Raw genomic sequence first — 20,708 nt, 5'->3', positions numbered from 1 at the left:
CAGGGGATCATTTATGGTAAAACTGCCTAATCTGCTGCTGATGGTAAAGCAGTATCAGTTGGACTGATATCACATAAACAAACAGAGATAGTGGATGAAAGTAAGGACTCGTTTAGAAACGGAAAGGACATTTTGTGATGGTTTTTGTGCAACATTTTTGACTACCTTTAACCCAATAAAACCTGAGGCCAATTCTACTGATGTCTTCAGTTTTCTGAACAAGAATTAATTGGATATTAATACAATGTGAGAGTGTGTGTGAAATATATCAATATATCAACCAATAATTCTATACCAAATAATCAACAACGTTTTAGAAACGGGGACAAACCGCAACCACCAGTTATTACAAGCACCTTCACAGAAAAACAAGGGCAATCTCGCTTACAATAAGCGACCAATCATGACGCGTTGCAAACCCTTTTTTACTTACGTGTTTCTTCATTGCAGCATTGACACTTTTACTTAAAGGGGAAATCCACCCATTTTCAATATTTAACTATGTCATTAATATAGCATAATTGATTGTGGGTTTAACATTGCAAATTACAACATGATGAGTCATCACGTTGTAATTTGCAATGTTAAACCCACAATCAATCCTCCAGTTCAAGGCAACACAGAAAGGGGGGAACTTTTTTCTTATTTCCACACAACTCCTTTATGCTATATTAATGACATAGTTAAATATTGAAAATGGGTGGATTTCCCCTTTAAGTAAAAAATGTGAGTACTTTTCCCACCACTGGTTGGCAACCCTAAGCACCACGTACCCCAAGGATGAAGGCATGCTTCGTTAAAACATCCCTTCATCCTCCCCTTCCCTTCATCCCCATCGCCCTTTCCTGCCCTCAGCCCAAACAACCATTCTTCCCCATCATCCATTTCTCCTTTCTTCTCCTCCGTAACTCACGTCAGCCCTCATCCCCTCATTCCTACATCCCTCAATCCTCTTTCAGCAAATTCAATGTTGTTTCTATCTTCAATAAATACAACCCAAATTGATTCATTATTTGAAGGTGTGGTCTTTACTAGTGAAAGTGTTCATCCTGAAGACTGTCTGTTTTGGTGGATTTAGCGACACCATGTGATATTGTAGATTCCCGAATTCCACTTGAAATTAAGCATGTTCTATTGACTGCTACAACTCCACAGAATCAATCTCAAAAATACACATTAGCTGGTAAACGCTCTCTTCTGAATTTGACTGTGCGTGCACGCAACATTTCCTGCAGTGTACAATAAAATGTGCATATTTTACACAAATGGCGGACGACGCCAGGCCCAAACTATACCGAATACTGTAGAAGACTTGTTTACACATGATTTTATTGAATGGCAATTGCAGCAAAAAAATACATAAATGAATTATGGGTTTAACTCTTTTAACACCATCGACGCGTTTTCGAAACACGGTTTTTCACACAGTATAAAAAACGAACGGAGAGCTCCAGTTCTATTTTCTTTAGTCTGGATGACGAACAGTTATACTCTGGCAGTCAAAGAGTATTATAAATACAGGATATACATTTTGACACAGAAGCCTCTGAAAGCCTGTCAAAAAGTCTATACTCTGCTGAGCCTTGTTGGAATAGTTAATCCTTTTATAAAAAATCTCCCTTACACATACACATTTTAGAAGTAATAAAAAGTTAATAATGGGCCTTGCATTACCCTCAGAGTAAACAATTTCTAATCAAAGGAATGTTGCCTGTAAACCACCCTTTCAACCAAATAGCCAACAATTAACAGGGCTTACGTAACCCAGTTACAAGACAACCCCAGGCCAGCGGTGGAACGATTTGGGCCATGTTGCTGGTTTCAGGGTAAATGACACCAAAGGAAAGCGCACTAGACATTCAAAGAGGCTCTCCACCTTATGTGACCCCACAGCAACCACATTGTCACCCCTTTAATTAGATAATGGCATAAACGAAGCCACTCTTGGAAGTGATGTATGCCCCAGGTTATCGTTTCTGGCAGAAAACAGAGATGAAACAACACATGCTTCAAGGGACCTTGATTGGTGTGGAGCATTGAAGGGCAGGGGGATTCACAACAACTAAGTGGCTGCAGAACCAGCTGGTGGCTGGCAGGCAGGAAGGTACTGTAGACCACTGGTGGTCTACAGTACTAGATCAGTACAATGAGTACTATATTCTGATAGTACTCATTGCTATAGAGTGTTTGTTCAGCAAAAGGAGTCTCCTTGTCTCTCCAGCTCTTTATAAAACAGAAAATGCATTTTCGTTTCAGTTTCAGTTTCATTTCCAATTTTATCCAATCAGGATAGAGACCTCAATCAGGATATAGATTAAACAAGTGAAATTGGAAGTGATGACACTAAGAAATGAGCAGGCAAAATTGGAACTGGAACACTATAAAAAATTAAGCTTAAAATGGGTACTTTCTCCTGATTGGCTGAGATTTTGACACCTACCGGAAAATGTATTTTCTGTTTATTAAAGAGCTGGAGAGACGGGGAGACTCCTGTTACTTAACAAACACTCTATAGTAATTATTAATATCAGAATATAGTGCTTAACCTTTAAACAAAATACTTTTTGTTTTAACCCAAAAATATCACTTACCCTACCTTTAAGTATCAAAGTATTAAAGTATCAATACTGCAATGTAGAAATACTCAATTCAATTCAAATTCAAAATGTACAAAATCAACAAAGAAACTAGTAACTTAAGTAAAAAAGTGGAGTAAACAAGTACAATATTTGCCTCTGAGATGTAGTGGAGTAGAAGTACAAGTATTTTTGTAGCAAAAGGAGCTGCTGCTGTGATGCAATAACCGTTTCCTACCTGAGCTGACAACAAATCAGCAACAAACAGATACAAGGTTTCTGCCAGATGGCAACAGACAGCCGTATAATTAAACCAGCGAAAAGGAACTTTGTAACTTCAAGGCCATTATTTCCACTCCAGTTAGTTCCAACCAAATTGCCAGTGAGGTTTCCATTAACATGCTAGATCAAAGGCATTGAAGCAGACACATTGTACTGTAGTGTACACAAACAAATACACAATCAGTAGGTTGAGTATGTGATGTCTTTGAGGTCCAGTTGTTATTTTGCTTTTCTTTTACATAATGAACATCAACACTTTTCAACCTTGTGTCCCTATTTTGGATTTCAAGGACATTTTGTCCTTAAAGCAGTGGTTCTCAACCAGTGGTCCGGGGACCACCAGTGGTCCTTGAGCGGGTTCCAGGGGGTTCCAGGGGGTCCCCAGACAAATTAATAGTTAGGAACCAAATTGACCCTTGTGTGTCTGTAACTCTGAGTTAAATGAACACTGATGATGATACTACAGTGTAGATTGGGACCCCCAAGAAATCAAAATGGTTGAGTCCCTGGCATATCTTTTCAAATGGGGGTCCCTGGGCTAATATGTGTCAATTTGGGGGTCCTTGACGCAAAAAAGGTTGAAAACCATTGCCTTGAAGGAATAGTTCACCCAAAAAATGACTAATTTTCTATCAATTAAACACCCCATGAAGCCTTGAATTGATGGAGATTTTTTTTTGTTTTTGTGGCATTCCTATGCCAGTAATTTGATGACCAGGTGGCTGCTCAGTATGGAGACTCATAATGTGCATAATGGGAGGCGAGCTCCTTGCGCTCCAGGAACTGTACAAAAAGTCGTGTGAGGTCAAAGCATCATCAAGGACAAGCACCACCCAAGTCACAAACTGTTCAAACCCCTACAACGACCGCGGCCGGGCAAGGGGGCCTATACCGCAGTCTTTGCCCGGCTGCCTGTCAGCGGTCCAAGGAAGAGCAAAGGTCCAAGACCAGCCTGACAGCACTGCCTGTCAGGCTGGTCTTGGACCTTTGCTCTTCCTTGGACCTACATGTGGATTATACCGGTGTCAGTCTACTTTAGGTGGATTATGCGGTCGACGTGCACTGACATTTTGCACCTTAATCCCATGTTCAATGCACTGACTTTTGTCTTTGTTATTGTGTGTTTTTCTTGCACCTTAACAAACATCCATAAGTTTATCATGCACAGTATACATCTGCTGCTATGCTCACGCACCTTATATCTTATCTCATGTACCATGTGTAAATATGCAGATAACTTTTTTTTGTTCTCCTGTTTGATCTCCTTTCCCCCTTCTTCTTCTTCATTCAGAAATTAGATCAAATACAGTAACAGTTAATGTAAGTTAGAAAGACAGAAAAAGAGAGAATGGGGAGAGAAAGGCAGAAAAACAAGATACAGTACTGTACCTTTCATAATTTAACAACTAACTGACCAATAACAACTCTTCCACTTTAGTGAAGCTTTTTTTGTCCATATAGCTATGCCTATTTTTGAGTTTTGTTCATAGAACATGCCACAATCCAATCCCTGTGAATATGAGGCTGAACAACATGTACGTCACACATCGCAATTGGCATTACGGGTTTGGCACATTGTCGCGCACAATAACACACGCAAAAAAATCACTCTGTGTTCAAGTAGCTTTGGCGTTGCACAACACAATGACCACTGACAATTACAGTGTTTGTTGGAGGGCTCTTACCTCACATTCGATTACACCGTCTAAAGCGTACATTCACAAAAGGGATTATGTGTGCATGAATACAGTATAGTGGGAAGAGGTAGGAATGAGACTCAAAAACAAACCTCTTGGGGAATACAATTCAACTGTAGCTGGTCCAGAAAAAGCTCACATGCACCACCCAGCCTGCATTGCCTACAGCAGCGATTCCTAAACCGTTTAGCCCACGCACCCCCTTCTACAGTACATCCCAACGGAGATGACTCACCCCCCCCCCCCCCCCCAAAGCCTGACACTTAGTCTATTTATAGCCGTATTTAATTAACTTTAATCAAATAATAAGAAAACTTAACAAAATGGGCCTATTGAGCTCTCACATTCAAAAAAGCCACTTGAAAACAGCTGATCTATTGAGAGCTTGTAGATCTTGTAGATTACTACGTAGTTTTTGTGTAATTAAAGAATTATTTATGTAGCCTAATTATGTATTTATTTTTGAACATTTCTGAGAAATGTAATTATTTTATTTTATTTTTGAAAATATTTTGAAAAAAGAATAAAGAAATGTCTTTGTAGGAAACGTAAAATAGGGGATATTTACTCATGACCAAGAACAATGGGTCTATGACCCACAAATGGTTCCTGACAACATGCAAGCTCAAGGTTGTTCACTGCAGCTTAATGAGTGTCATTATAATCATTGTCACTGGGGATGGGAGGATAACATTTTCTTTTATCACAATAAAATACCCTGGTGGTTCATTATCAGGATAATCGTGAATATCCTCACATGAGTATGAATACCCTAACGAGTGACTTGAAGAAGCTGTCTAGCTCACTAACATACAGTCCCACTGATTTATTTATTTAATTGCCATTTGTCACAATTATTTATTTCTCCTTTATTTATGCGCAGGGGGGCCTTATAATGTATGATTACCTTATTTAAATGTGTTGGGTTGTTGTTGTTGTTTTGCATTCATTATTCGCTCCTCTGTCTGTGTGATCTGAAAACAAAACAAGTTATTAATTTAATGTGTTTACAACGCAACTAATTGAACCATGTCAATGCCAGGTTGATATTATTTGTATTAATGGATTTAATTCTCTCATTATGATAACCTGCTGGGTGTTGTCAGTGGTGGAAAGTAACTAAGTACATTTACTCAAGTAGCCTACTGTACCTTTTTTCTAACATTTTGAGGTATTTTTTACTTTACTGGAGCATTTCCAATTTTCATTACAAAACATACATTAACCACTTCAGCCCTATATATAGGACTTTTGGTCCTTTAAGTATATTTTGATCCCAATACTTTTGTACTTTCATTCGAGTACATTTTGAATACAGGACTTTATTCACTTGTGTTTTTTGTACTTTTCCAACCACTGGGTGTTGGCAACAGACTGAATCTGTCCTCTTTTGTTTTCCACTAAAAAGGACGTTTATTTAAAAACATAGGTGTCCACACTGTCCAATGACTGATGCACCATGGAATACAAATAGGCTATTTCTTTCTTAATAAACGATTCCATTATGTTTAGTTCCATTTTAAGAGCTTTAACCACTTTCAGCATGGCGTCCCTATTTTGGCCATGGCATTATCACAACACGACAATCGTCAACATCTTTCAAAAATAGCAAACATTGGCTGATCCACAAGCTCATAATAACACGTCAAAGGGCTTGAGAAGTAAAGCATTTGATGATTATCGGGATAATGTTGTGAATCGCCATTATTTTGGCCAGTATAGTCGTGACATGACATTTTCATGTCACTATCTATGACCATACTATACAGCATTGGTTCTCAAAGTGGGGTCCAGGGACCCCCAGGGGCCCTTGGGGGTACCCAGCTAAATATATATATATATATTTTTAACCGCATTATCCATATGTTATACTTTGGCTATTCAAAAATAGCAGATACAAGAGGTCAAAGCATCATCGAGTGCCGCACTATGAGCTTGTAGATCTGCTATTTTTTTTAAATCGTGAACATTTTGCAAATCTTTGAATACAGTATATACATTTTTAAAGCGAACATTTGTAACTCAAATCTTTGCTTCTGGGGGTCCCTGGAACAAAATGTTTTGAGATGGGGGTCCGCGTCCAAATACATATCATTTTGGGGGTCCTTGACTGGGGCTGGGGATGAGCAGTGCAGGGGCTGAAGAAAAGGACACCAGACTCATTACTCAAGGCTATAGATGCAGCACTGAGCATGATGGCACTGCCATCATATCTGATGACAGAGGTGAAGCGCAGTTCAAGAGGGACAAGTGTCTCGCTCCCAGTGGTGTAAAGTAATTAAGTACATTTACTCTCAAGTACTGTACTTAAGTAAAAATTTTGGGTATTTTTAATTTGCTGGAGTATTACTAGTTTTCAGTAGTTTTACAGTACTTCTACTTCACTACATCTCAGAGGCAAATATTGTACTTTTACTCCACTACAGTCATTTGAAAACTTTAGTCACTAGTAGTTGTAGATTTTGTTATTACAAAACATACATCAACCACTTCAACCCTATACATTTCGGCCATTTGACACAGACCGAGTTTTTTTTTACCATTTTATCATGAGTATTAGTGAGGACCAATTGTATGAAGATAGGTTGAAAATCGTCCTTTAAGTGCATTTTGATACCAATACTCTTTTACTGGAGTAAATTTTGAGTATTTCTATATTGCAGTATATTTACTTAGGTAAAACATTTTAGTACTTTTTCCCATCACTGCTCGCTCCAACACACACTGTGAGTTGGTTTGACGCCAGGAAGAATATGACCATTGCGTAATATACCGTAAAATGAAATAGATTTTCAGATTTTATCATCTAAATGTCTATAATCCCTTGTGTACTAGTAAGCCTGTGAAATCAATGCTTTTTGACGTGTGTTTGGACTTTCACAGATATGTTCAGTACAGATTGCCAAGAAAATGGCAGTTGGGCCTATATTTAAGCCTGATGAAGCTAACTGTACCGCATTAGAATCACAACATCACTTTTGGAATATGACAGCGAAATGACTAATTACTAGAGGTGATAGAAGATCTGTGGAGTGGGTGTCTTTTTCCCACACAACCCCTCTTCTGTCACATCTAATTTGTAATTTCTCTGTCATAATACAAGCGATGATTCTAATACAATACAGTTCTCATCGTGAAGTGAACTTCATCAGGCTTAAATATAGACCCAACTATGTCTCTTTCTTGGAAATTATCTGTAATCTGCCAAATGCAAACACACATGGAAAAGCATCGATTTCGTGGTTGAACAAAGGTATGTAGACTTTTAGATGACAAAATCTGAAAATCGACTTTAACTTGAACTTATTTACGTTTCTTATTTCTTGTCTTGTGTCCCTTATTCTTTTACTAGATATATATCTTCCATTCCGTCTCCCTTTGAGAACCGTGAGAAAGCACTATACTGTTTGTTCACATTCTAATCAACTTGAATTTGTGCAATAATCTGACTAGCTGTCACTGTGACTGAACATGAAACTGCTCATGACACATGTCAGTTTCCTGTGGGTGTCCTTATTCACTTATAAAGAAGCATCAGCAATTTGATGATGATGATGTGGTGCAAATGTTTGTTTCACCACAGCATCTCAATTTGCAACATCACCAAAAAAAAAAAAAAACATAACATTACAATCACTATAGCAATGCAGAACTCTGCAGAACTCTTGATATACTTGATATTTTTACTCTTGCTTTAATGCTATCACTCTCTCTCATACGATGTCATATTTCAAATAATCTGCAATTTGTGGGAAGCCAATTGCACAAAAGATTTTCACCCACTCTTTTATACCCGATAAATTGAAGTTGAAGTGATGAAAATAAATACTGATGCACAATAAGCCTCTTCGATTCGAAACTAGTTTAAGAGCTGATGTGATCTAGAGAGCACACACACCACACAGGAGCAGTGCAATACATCACGTAGTAATTCTGTCTGGCTGAGATTACACTCGCGTCGATCACAGGGAGAAACTTTCCCTCAAGTGCTCATTGAAGTCAGTCTGCAATTACAGTCCGTTCTGATGTGTGTGTGTGTGTGTGTGTGTGTGTGTGTGTGTGTGTGTGTGTGTGTGTGTGTGTGTGTGTGTGTGTGTGTGTGTGTGTGTGTGTGTGTGTGTGTGTGTGTGTGTGTGTGTGTGTGTGTGTGTGTGTGTGTGTGTGTATGTGTGTATGTGTGTGGATTCATGACTTCTGAAGAAATGAAGTTAGAATGAATCTGTATTGAAAGGAGAGTGTTTAGACCCAATTATGTGCTCTTGTGCAAAGCAATTAACCACAAACATCTCATGTAATGTGGCTCAGGGGATGTATTTTGCTTGTGAATACAGTATATGCGCACGCACACACGCACACACACACACACACACACACACACACACACACACACACACACACACACACACACACACACACACACACACACACACACACACACACACACACACACACACACACACACACACGCACACACACACACAAACACACAGGTGCGAAGTAACTAAGTACATGTACTCAAGAACTGTACTCTTGTACAATTCTGAGGTACTTTTTCTTCTATTCCACTACATCTCAGATACAAATATTGTACTTTTACTCTACTACAATTATTTGAAAAATGTAGTTACTCGTTAATTTGTAGATTTTGATTATTATTACAAAACATACTTTACATTAATCACTTCAGCCCTATTCAAACTTTGGCTATTTGAAAAAAGCAGATCTACAAGCTCACGCTTGGAGATATGCTATTTTCAAATATGTGTATACATTTTAGACATGATAACTTGTGAAACAGGACACTTTGCGTAACGAGTACTTTTACTTTTGGTACTTTAAGTATATTTTGATGCCAATACTTTTGTACTTTTATCTCAAGAACAGATTCTGCTCTCCGCTTGAATCTGTCGGGGGGGGGGGGGGGGGGGGGGGGGGGCTTTCAGATCAGGAAGCAGGCCATTGTTAGTCACCTGTGTCTCCTACACGGCTGGTGGCAGTCCTCTTGATTAGGAAGGTGCCAAGTACTGTGGAGGAGAGGGGTGGTTGTCTGGGCCTTCATGATTAATGTGCTTAGTTAACTTAAGATTTTAAACCCCAAATGATGTTTGAGTTTATTGTAAAACATCTTTGTGAGTGTTTAGGTTACTCATATATGCTATGTATGGAAGAGCCAATTGTTGCAAATTGGTGTGTCCTGTGGTAGGATCCACTTCCTATTTAAAGACGGGGTGCCGTGATTTTCAGTGACCCCCCCCCCCCCAAAAAAAAACATAATCATCAGGTATTATGGTTACACTAGGAAAAAAGTGTACAGAAATTGTTAAAATTATGTTTTTATGTGGACACGCCTCCAGTTCATTAAGTATACCTGGTTCTCACCTTAGCACCTCCTCCACCACCTTAGCACCACCCACCTGTCCTAGTCCCTATAATTTTATAATTTATAATTTTACTATGTCACTAAAGGGCTGTTTTTCTATTGGCACGTTTGACCCTCAAGGTTTCAGCCTCCAGGTAGAAACTCAAAATAGTCAGAGAAGACATAAAACACCATAAAACACCACCAGGGGGCTTAATGAAGTTCTATCAACCTCATAGACACATGAAAAACAGAAAAAGTGCAAAACCATGGCACCACCTCTTTAAAGGAAGCTGCAGGCACTGACAGGCAGTTGAACATAGAGGCCCAATTATAATGTCTGCCCTAATACAAGCACTCAAGCCCTGCGCCCTCACTGACTTAAGGGACGTCAGCTGGTGAGTGCTGAGGGTGAGAAGCTGCAAGGGCTGCAAATGGTATAAAAGGAATGGGACAGCACTTTATTTGAGTCCTTCATTTATGACACTTTGCATAACTTTCAAAACTCTTACTGTCCTTATTTACAGTCATTGCTTTAAAGGTTGTGATTTTTGATTATTATTATATTTACATTATTCTGTTTGTTTTCATTTGTGTTTAGATTAGGGGTTGCAATATTATTCATTTTAAATTGCATTTCCATATTCTGTATTGCCTTTTCTCATTTCTTATCTTGTGTCCCTTATTTTTACTAAATATATATCTTCCATTCCGTCTCAATTTGAGAACGGTGAGAAAGCACTATACTGTTTGTTGATATTCTAACCACGATGCAATGCCAATTTGCATACTTAAATGATTGACGTTTGGAGGATTCCCCTCATTCCCCTGGTAACGCTATGAACTGTGGGTTTCCCTTAGCCAAAGTCTGCATCAATGCTGACTTACAGAAAGGGTGCATAAAGGGCGCTGCCAGAGCCCTCACTGACTTAACGTTTTCAAATGGGACAGCCCTCAAGCCCTTGCAGACTACGGCCCTCATCAGCCTGCTGGCTAGGCATATCATTTTATATGGAGAGACAGGGAGGTTCAGAGTTCTCAATGATCAAAGTGTTCTCATAATAACACAAAAATACTGAACAGGAAGAAAACATAACGATAGCATCTGTGCACAGAATCCGTTGCTAGGAGATTGTTAAAGTTATCCAAGGTATCTTTTGCTGTCTTGAAAGTGATGACCTGCATAGCAAGTCATCAGTGTCATCAGTTTCGATGTTGTCAGCTGAATATTTTAATCACTTAAACCACTTATACAATACTTTGTTGACCAGAGTCTAGGCCACCTAGACCACCTCCCTTTTCCCTACTCTTCTGTGAAACAATTGCCAATCTAAAAGCTCAAAACGCATCACATTACAACACGTTGTGAGCTTGTAGATCTGCTATTTTCACTGAGCATTCACCTCAGAATAGGGATGCTATGGGTTCATTCATGTGTTTATAGTCCATTGTCAATAGCAATACATCAGAATAGTATTAAAGGCATAACAGTGCAGTGGATGTGCTTCAGAGCTTGGCAATCATACACATTTGATAAGTTAATGGATCAGCAGATAGAGAAAAAGTTGTTTTGGGGGTGAACTATCCCTTTAAGTGTTTGCGTTCAGTTTGCAAAATAGCAATTGCGCATAAGATGGTGGTGTTATAACTTCATTACCGCATAAGACGTGCTTAATTGGGCCCTATGACTCAGACATATTGTCGGATCGGCAGTGCGACGTGGGTGTGAGGACCTTCCCGTAATTGTTGTGGCATTGACTCAGAATTACCATATTGACATTCTCATTGCACCTGCAGTGAATAAACAAATAGAATATTGTTTGGACACAGGCGTGTGTGTGTGTGTGTGTGTGTGTGTGTGTGTGTGTGTGTGTGTGTGTGTGTGTGTGTGTGTGTGTGTGTGTGTGTGTGTGTGTGTGTGTGTGTGTGTGTGTGTGTGTGTGTGTGTGTGTGTGTGTGTGTGTGTGTGTGTGTGTGTGTGTGTGTGTGTGTGCGTGCGTGCGTGCGTGCGTGCGTGCGTGCGTGCGTGCGTGCGTGCGTGCGCGTGTGTGTGTGTGTGACACCATACAGCTCATTTAAGAATCTGTTAGGACTATTTCATTAACGCTGTGCATTGTTCAGAGCTACAGTACGGCCCTCATCAGCCTGCTGGCTAGGCATATCATTTTATATGCAGAGACAGGGTCGTTCTGGAGTTCTCTATGATAAGTGTTCTCATAATAACACATAAAAACTAAACAGGAAGAACACATAATGATGGCATCTGAGCACAGAATCCGTTGCTAGGAGATTGTTAAAGTTATCCAAGGTATCTTTTGCAGTGTTGAAAGTGATGACCTGCATAGCATGTCATCAGTGGTGGAAAGTACATTATTCAAGGAATTACCTTTACTTGAGTATTTCCATTTCTTGTTAATACTTAATACTTCTACGCCACTACATTGCCCCACACGCACATGCGTGCAAGTTGGTGCCAGTGAGAGAGCCTTCAACTTACCAAAAACAATAGTGTATTGATCAAAAACATGCCCCATCTACCAAAACAACAGTGAAAATACCAAAATACACAGTGAGAGGGCAGTGTGTTTCTGCAGGTAAACATCACCACACTGCTCCAGTGGCTGGTAACTGCTGGTATAGATGGGTAAAAAATGCACACTAGTGCATTTACACTCAACACCCAAGTAACCGTCCACATCACAGCCTAATTTGGTCAGTCTGGGCCTCACTGGGCTTCAATTGTCAAGCCCACGGAGTCTCTTTGGGGACGTGACATTCACAGACTGGCTAATTATCACCCACTGGCTAGCCTTTCTTTGTAGTGGCATGTCGTTAGGAGATGAAAGAAACCCGCCGTCTAACACTTTGCAAAATGTGTACAGCTGAAGATGTTAAGGAAAGAAGTGTAGCTCCCTTAAGTGACTTTATTTAGACATCCAAAATGATGATGAAAGCTCTTCTTCAGCAGACTGTCTGAAGAAGAGCTTGGGCTCGAAATGTCACTCTTGTCTGAAGGCCTAATTAATAAGGCCACAGTGTTTTGTAAAGGTACAGTATGTGTGCAACCTCTTTTGATTGTTGTCAGCTGAAGATTTGAATCACTTAAACCATACAGTATATACAATACTTTGTTGCCAAGCGAAGCTCAAAACGAATCACATTACAACACGTTGTGAGCTTGTAGATCTGCTATTTTCACTGAACATTCACCCCATAAGGGGGGGGGGTAGGGATACTATGGGTTCATTCATGTGTTTATAGTCCCTTGTCACTAGCAATACATAAGAATAATATTAAGACCCTCTACTCCTGTTCACTATTACTACCTAATAAGTACACCTGTGATTGACGTGTTCGTCCTGTTTCACCTCCAACCACCCCCACCTCCTCCATTCTCCTCGGTCCCTCTCCCGAGTTCCTCATGCTCTCCATTCCTCTCTGTACAGTAAAATCCTTAGTGTTCATTTATCCATTTGTAATTCAGAGAGCGTAGAAAAACCCTTACAGGCCCATTACTGAGGAGCCACAATGACCTGAGGCTACAGTCCTGCCCCTGGTCGGTCATCTCTCCTCCACCTCCACATTCCATTCACCTGTCAATAATTCATTAACCTTTTGCGTGCTCGCTGGTGTAACGGCCCAGGCGCATACCACATATAGGCTCTAATGCCTGACTGTGACAGTGTGTCTCAGGTTCGAAACCCGATCTTGACAACCTTTGCTGCGTGTCCCAGTCAATCCCCGTCTCTCTTTCTCTGTTTCCTATCTATCTCCACTGTGTACTACTATAAATAAAGGCATAAAATCCCCCAAAAACCTTCCACAGATGTGTGTGAATCGCCAGATATGAGTAATAATATGTTATTACCAATTCAATAATGGTGGGGGGTGGGGTGCTAGAGGACCAATTACACAAACTTCTAAGTTAATTAATGCAATTGGTCATTCACAGCTCCTCTTCCAATGACAGCAATGGTCAGTCACACATGTAACTCAAAACAACTTGTATTCAAGGCCCCCTCCATTTTTTCCAGTGTTTTTATGCTCTTCAATGTTTTCCAGTGCCAACTGTAGTGCTTTAATTGATTCCAGGTGCACAATAGACTATTTTTGACAAAATGAGTCATTGTGAGTGTGAAGTTCAACATTTTTGAAGCTCCTCTTGAAATGACAATTGGCTAAAATGATAAACGGGATTATCCCGATCCCATTGTGTGGAGGGACAGTCAAGCTGTGATCAGCTAATTGGTAGTCAAAACTAGTGGGGAAAATGATGGGGTAGAATAGAGAGAAAGATTGGCTGGGCGGGGTTTTTAAATGTGTTATTTTATCCTGCAGTATTACTGGCCAGAGTAAAAGTTCCCTGGTGGTTATTCACGTATTCATACAAGCACACCGCCAGGAGTGGCTAGGGACAACAATTGATGTTTTCATATTATTTATTCATAGCTACTCATTTGTCTGCAAGGACCACTTTCCAAAAGCGCCACCTCAGCAGGGAGGACATCATATCCTCAGCCTCCAATCAATATGGGACACGGCCCTGTATTAGCCTCATCATACCAACACCCACGACCTCACTCTGTTTTCATAGTTAACGAGTGAACGAGTACATTCTTTTGCCCATAAACACTAAATGAGTGCCAATGATGTGCGTGTGTGTGTGTGTGTGTGTGTGTGTGTGTGTGTGTGTGTGTGTGTGTGTGTGTGTGTGTGTGTGTGTGTGTGTGTGTGTGTGTGTGTGTGTGTGCGCATGTATGCATGTATGTGTGTGTGTGTGAGAGAGAGAGAGAGAGAGTGAGTGACTGTGCTTTTCATTCAGTTCTGAGGGCACGTACATTCTCTCTGCGAGAGTGACTATGCTGTTGTATAAACTACTGGATCTACCTGTATTTGTTTTCCATCCAATGTGTGGGAGGAAGAAACTTAAGGCAATGCACCACCCGTTCGATATAGTGCAGGCCATCAAAATGCGAGGGAGAAAATAGACATTTTACCATTCAATGCGAGTCACACACGACACGGTGCTCAGTACTGCTGACAGACGCCTTTAATCAGCTCCTTTTCAGAGTGACGGTGATTACATTTTCCCATCCTGAATCAATAAAAGCAGTCAAAAGAACAAGATTGCGAGTGGCAGAGGTGAGAAAATGGACAAAGATTGCGGAGGAGGAAATTAGCCCAACAGGAAGTTTGTACACTTGCTCAATTTTGATTGACACAGTAGTTCCTCATCAAAAGGAAGTGGTTTTTAATGCTAATAGGTATTTTCTGTGTAAAATATACAGTATATTTATGGCACCAGTGATTGTTCACTCATTAACCCATTTAGACCGATTTAAAAGTGCCTTCTGAATCTTTTTTTCAGAAAATCTTACATTTTTTATTCAAAAAATTCAAGAAAATTCCTGTTGCTATATACATAGCAACATCTAAAATGACACAGATGCTTTCCCGGTTTTAAAGGTATAGCAACGTATTATAGGCTTTCCCGGTCTTAATGGGTTAATATGTTTTGTGGGCAATGAACGTCTTGACTGTGTGGGGCAACAACACAACCTGCAGGGAGATTTAATCATCAGCTGCCAGTCCATTGTTCCACAATTGCTTCCACTTATACTCGTGACTTGGCTTAGCAGCAGTCTTGTCCAGAGATTTTAATCGCAATTAAGTAGTAAGCTAATCGATACTGCACAATGTCAGCCTTAATTTGCTCTTTAATCAAACATTGTAGAAAGTAATTGACAAGTAGCATTGATAAAAGATGCGTAGCATGCAGGGCCATCCCCTGTTCCAGCAACAAACAGTGAAATGATTCTACCTTCAAGCTAGTCTTACCCCACTAACAAAGTGACACGCTGTGAGCTTGTACATCTGCTATTTTTGAATAGCCAACGCAAAAATCTAGAATGACACGGATGCTTTCCCGGTTTTAATGGGTTAAAAGCCAATACCTTTACACACGGTGGTCTGCCAATTAGCATAAGCGTTCGTTACAGACTCCATCTTGAAACCAGTGGTGGAAAAAGTACTCAAGTTCTTTACTTAAGTATCAATACTGCAATATAGAAATACTCTGTTACAAGTAAAAGTCCAGAAGTCTAAAAGTAAAAAGTAATTCCAAAATGTATTAAAAGTACCAAAAGTAAAAGCACTAAAATGTTCGAAAATAGCAGATCTACAAGCTCACAACGCTTCACGACGCGACGCGTTGTGAGCTTGTAGATCGGCTATTTTCAAATAGCCTATGCATAAAATAGGGCTAAAGGGTTAATGTATGTTTTATAATGTAAGGATTTATATATGCAAAGTAACTAGTAACTAAAGTTTTCAAATAATTGTAGTGGGGTAAAAGTACAATATTTGCCTCTGAGATGTAGTGGAGTAGTACTGAAAATTGGAAATACTCCAGTAAAGTAAAAAATACCTCAAATTTTTACTTAAGTACAGTACTTGAGTACATGTACTTAGTTACTTTACACCACTGAGCCTGTGCACAGGCTGTGCTACAGCGTTGGATGTTTTGGCACTGCCTACTGTTAGCTGTCACAACAAAGACTCAGAAATATTTTCCTTGAATTCCTCCTTCCCATCTTGTTGATATTGTTTGTGAGCTCATCTTCGCTACACATAAAGTGCCTAGATACTTGTTGATCCTTGCTGGCCTGTAGCCGGTTATATTTTTAATCTCAACTAAATCTAGCTCTGCATTCCTCTCTCAGTTGCTGTGGTAACCTATAACCACTAACACCATACCCATTTTTCAGCTGAAGTCCCCAAAGCCAGTGCCTTCCCTTGCTCAGAGTTCTCAACTCAATAATGCTTAAACACAAGGGTAAAAAAGCTCAACTCCTACCAGCATAATAGCAGCCCCAGTTTTGCATAATTATTTCATAATAGGTAGCATTTTAAAACAAAGCATTGACATGTTAATGTATAGCTCTGTATACATAATAAAGTCTCAAAGCAAACCACCCACAGTTGTCTTCATAGAATAACAATACAAAGATTTCTGATAGCATTGGCCGGCCATGTACTGTAATTTGTTGTTGGAGCTATTGTCAAAGAATTGTGCAAATGTGAGTTCTATATTTTTGAAAAACATATTGCATTATTGTATGTCCTTATTTTGACTAAAAATAAATATAAAAACAATAAAAACAATTAAAAACAATAAAGTCCCATTCAGACACATACCAGTGCATGCATGTCTGCATTTCATTACCTTCAAGGTGAAAATGTTACCGTACAGCATGTCACTCTAGCCTAGTCTGTTGCCTTTGAATCATTTTACCTTGAGGCTTAATGAGCTTCAATAAGCTACAGCTGGAGAAAGGGAAACGGCTGACAACATGTTGTGGTGTTGTTTTTGCTGCTTGCTGCATTGAGGACTTTTCAGATGGAGGAGAGACATATGATGCAGGTATATGAGCAGCAGTATGAGAGAATGGTTCAGACTCAGACCTCACATATGTGTTGCAAACGGACGTGCAGCTACAAATATCACATTAGAGCCCTGCCACTAGAGGGGCTATAAAAAGAGTCTTCTTTGTCGCAATAGTGACGCTCTCATTGCGCTCTCTGTGGTGGTGACATTCAAACCATCTGTCTCGTAAATATTTGTAATAAACAAGGAGAACTAGAAGTGCAGTAGCCACCCAGATTGTTCCTGTCAACAGTTGACAGATGGCATGACAAGCCTTAAACAAGCTTGTTCAACTTTTGACTCCTAAGCATACAATATACTCAGGTGTGACATTTACAAAATCATAATCTGTGTCTGTGTCAGAGCAATGTGATGAAACCGCATATCCCAGCTTCTTGTCTTGTCACATATCTATGTCACACCCGCAGCTACTGGCCCAGGCACGCACGCGTCTGTTGTCCCATCAACCCCCCCTCTTGAAAGTCTTCATTTGATATGCCTGTTTTTGGACAGGCTTGTACTGTAAATATCATTGCACTGACAGGTTGGTGTTTGGAGATTTTTAAATAAAAAAACAACAATGCATTCTTGGGCAGTTGTACATTTTCTTGGAGCCTTGAGCCATTGGCCAACCTTTACACTACTCGTGACAGGCTGACAGCTATTTCAAACGGTCTTCCACAATGTGTATTGCGTGAAAGAGGGCTGGCACTGAACTGTTTATTTTGTCAGTCATAAACATAGTTCACTATGTATCTAATGACGGATGAAAACATGACATCTGTACAGTCGGCAATAGAACCAAAAGCATCTTTTCATAGACCCCTACTTTCTTTCTCCTACAGTAGACGTGACTGGATTTTCAAAATAGTTATCTTTTTATTCCTATGAGCACCCGAGTACCTTTGAGTATTAAGAGATGTCTGATAAACAAACAGTTCTATCACAAACTTACGTAATTAAGTCCAAGGGACTAGGACTAGCATACTGGCAATACTGTATCCATTTCCGATAAGAACACTTCAGGAAGCATAAATGAATAATTTACAGAGTCCCAGACTAACTTCCTTCAGGCTCTGTAACTTTGGAGAATCACACTGGTGCTGACCCACGCTAACACTAATGAGACTATTCTTTACAGTATGAGTGGAGCATTAGGAGCCATGAACAAAGACAAAAGTGTGAGAGAGGAAATTTGATTGATTAATTGACACAAAGCACATGCACCAACAACCTCAAGCACTTTACTGTTGCGCTTTGCTGTTGCATGCACATGCAGTATGCCAGTGAATGGCATTTGACGATTTGTGCATGTGTGCGTATGCTATAGCAACCTTCAAACACCCCCTGTGACAATAACTAAATGTTTATGAAATGTACAAACTGCAGAACCGCTGAATTATGAAAGGGCCTCTGCGATCGCTATACACCATTTCTGCTGTTGCCTTGTGTGTATCGCACTCTCTCCCCTTCATGTCGTGCTCTTATGGACGTGTTTATGTCCACTAATCCCCTACGCCACTCTGTCATCAGCCTGGAGTTTATCAAACATGGGTCGAAGTGGAGAGAGTTGTCACACACAGTGACAAGGCTGCAGAGCTATTTAAACTAACAACAGAAGAGCATAGAGCAAAACCATAACGAATCGTAACCCGCATTTTAAACACGCAAGGTGCTCAAGAGCACATTCTCATTCGCAGCAATGGCCCGGTGAAGAAAGTGGCGCGAGTGGAGTTTACACCCAGATACGGTTCAGTAGAGAATCATCACACGCACATTCTATAAGTGCTGGACTGAGATGTTCATAGAAGGCCTGCACGGTACATTATGCTCCTACAACATATTTACTACTAAACAGACATTGAGGAGTTTTGTCAGTTCATAGTACATTCACATGTTAAATGAAAGGGATTTGACTTGTATGTCTACACTTCTTTGCAGTTGGCTAAAATCACCATGACACAGAAGATGTGAGATAACGATGTGTACTTTTTTCTTTTTTTTCAGAAAATAGCAGAGGTACAAGCTCGCAGTGCATGCTGTGAGCTTGTACATCTGCTATTTTTGAATATCCGATGCATTTGAATAGCCAAATCTAAAATGACACACGGTTTTAATGGGTTAAGTTGGAGTATATGCATCTCTCCATGTAGGTGAATCCAAAGTATGGGCATCCAGCTGCCATATCTATAGATCTTCCCCATAGGTGACATGATGAACCGAATGCACAGTGAATTACCGGGTCCATTTGCACACTCTCAGAGATAGATTGACACTCAGGATTTTGCGGTGTGCTATATCGGGCAATCCCATTACCCAGGTATCCTAGCTACAGGAAAATTCACTACCATACACACACACACACGCAGTCGCGCACGCACGCACGCGCATACACGCGCGCACACACACACACACACACACACTGTGGTCCTGGATGGCTGTTGAAGTTTCATGATTAAAGGATTTAGAAACTAAAGTATAACTCGCCACCATCAGACAGACATCAGGAAGGACGTCTATTCCATCTGGGGTACATATCGCTAGGGGTCCATCTAGGAAGGAAGTGGTTGAGATGCCTTCAAGCAAACAGTGAATGTATGCAGAGACCCCCTCCCATGTTCTCCACCGGGAAAAAAAACATGAAATAGATTGAGGTTGTTTGTCTCGTTCAGTTAGGTCCCACAGTCCCAAGTCTTTTCTTATCTCTCTCTATTCCTCTTCAATGTGTGCACAGACTGCACACTCCATTTCCCTCGTAGCGACAGCATCATCTCTGATCTAAATGAACTTGGATTTCTTGGAACTTGGAACAATACTTATCAGTGTTTCCATCTCTATAAATACACACACATTATTCTATCTCTCTCTCTCTCACACACACACACACACACGCACGCGCACACACGCACACGCGCGCGCGCACACACACACACACACACACACACACACACACACACACACACACACACACACACACACACACACACACACACACACACACACACACACACACACACACACACACACACACACACACACACACACACACACAATGCTTTGGCGTGTTGGGACATAATTAACCAGATTCTGCCTGCAGTGCTGAGCTGTGCAATGCTACAAAAAGAATCTGGTTCTGTCTGTGACAACCAGGACGCTAGTTTGCTCAGACTACTGTATGTTTTTGTGTTGAAAGGTGATGCATTTCTCGCCCACTTGTTGATCTCTGTTCCAGGCGCTGCAGGAAAACAAACTGAGGCGCCTCAGTGCAGCTAATCTGGTGGATTCATCGACACAAGGGCACAGCTGGCTATAGGGCAGGGCAGGGGTTCCCAAAGTTTTTGAAAGGGGGGGGGGGGCTGCTTCATAGC

General features: G+C 40.4%; 1 protein-coding gene across 2 annotated transcripts in view; it reads right to left on the bottom strand.

Annotated features, from left to right (window-relative positions):
• The window catches only part of gcgra (glucagon receptor a), a 58,792-nt gene that overhangs the window by 21,332 nt on the left and 16,752 nt on the right, over nucleotides 1–20,708 (bottom strand). Inside the window, exon 1 of one of the 2 annotated variants that reach the window (XM_084071049.1) lies at nucleotides 5,463–5,523. The exons of the other annotated variant lie outside the window; for it this stretch is intronic. The gene's annotated coding sequence lies outside the window, so the exon portion shown is untranslated. Of the gene's footprint in view, nucleotides 1–5,462; nucleotides 5,524–20,708 lie in introns of those variants that run through there. 2 annotated transcript variants of the gene reach the window in all.

This window comes from Gymnoscopelus microlampas, assembly GCF_963454915.1.
Source record: "Gymnoscopelus microlampas genome assembly, chromosome: 11".
NCBI classification, from domain to species: domain Eukaryota; kingdom Metazoa; phylum Chordata; class Actinopteri; order Myctophiformes; family Myctophidae; genus Gymnoscopelus; species Gymnoscopelus microlampas.
This window is presented reverse-complemented; position numbering and strand designations above follow the sequence as displayed.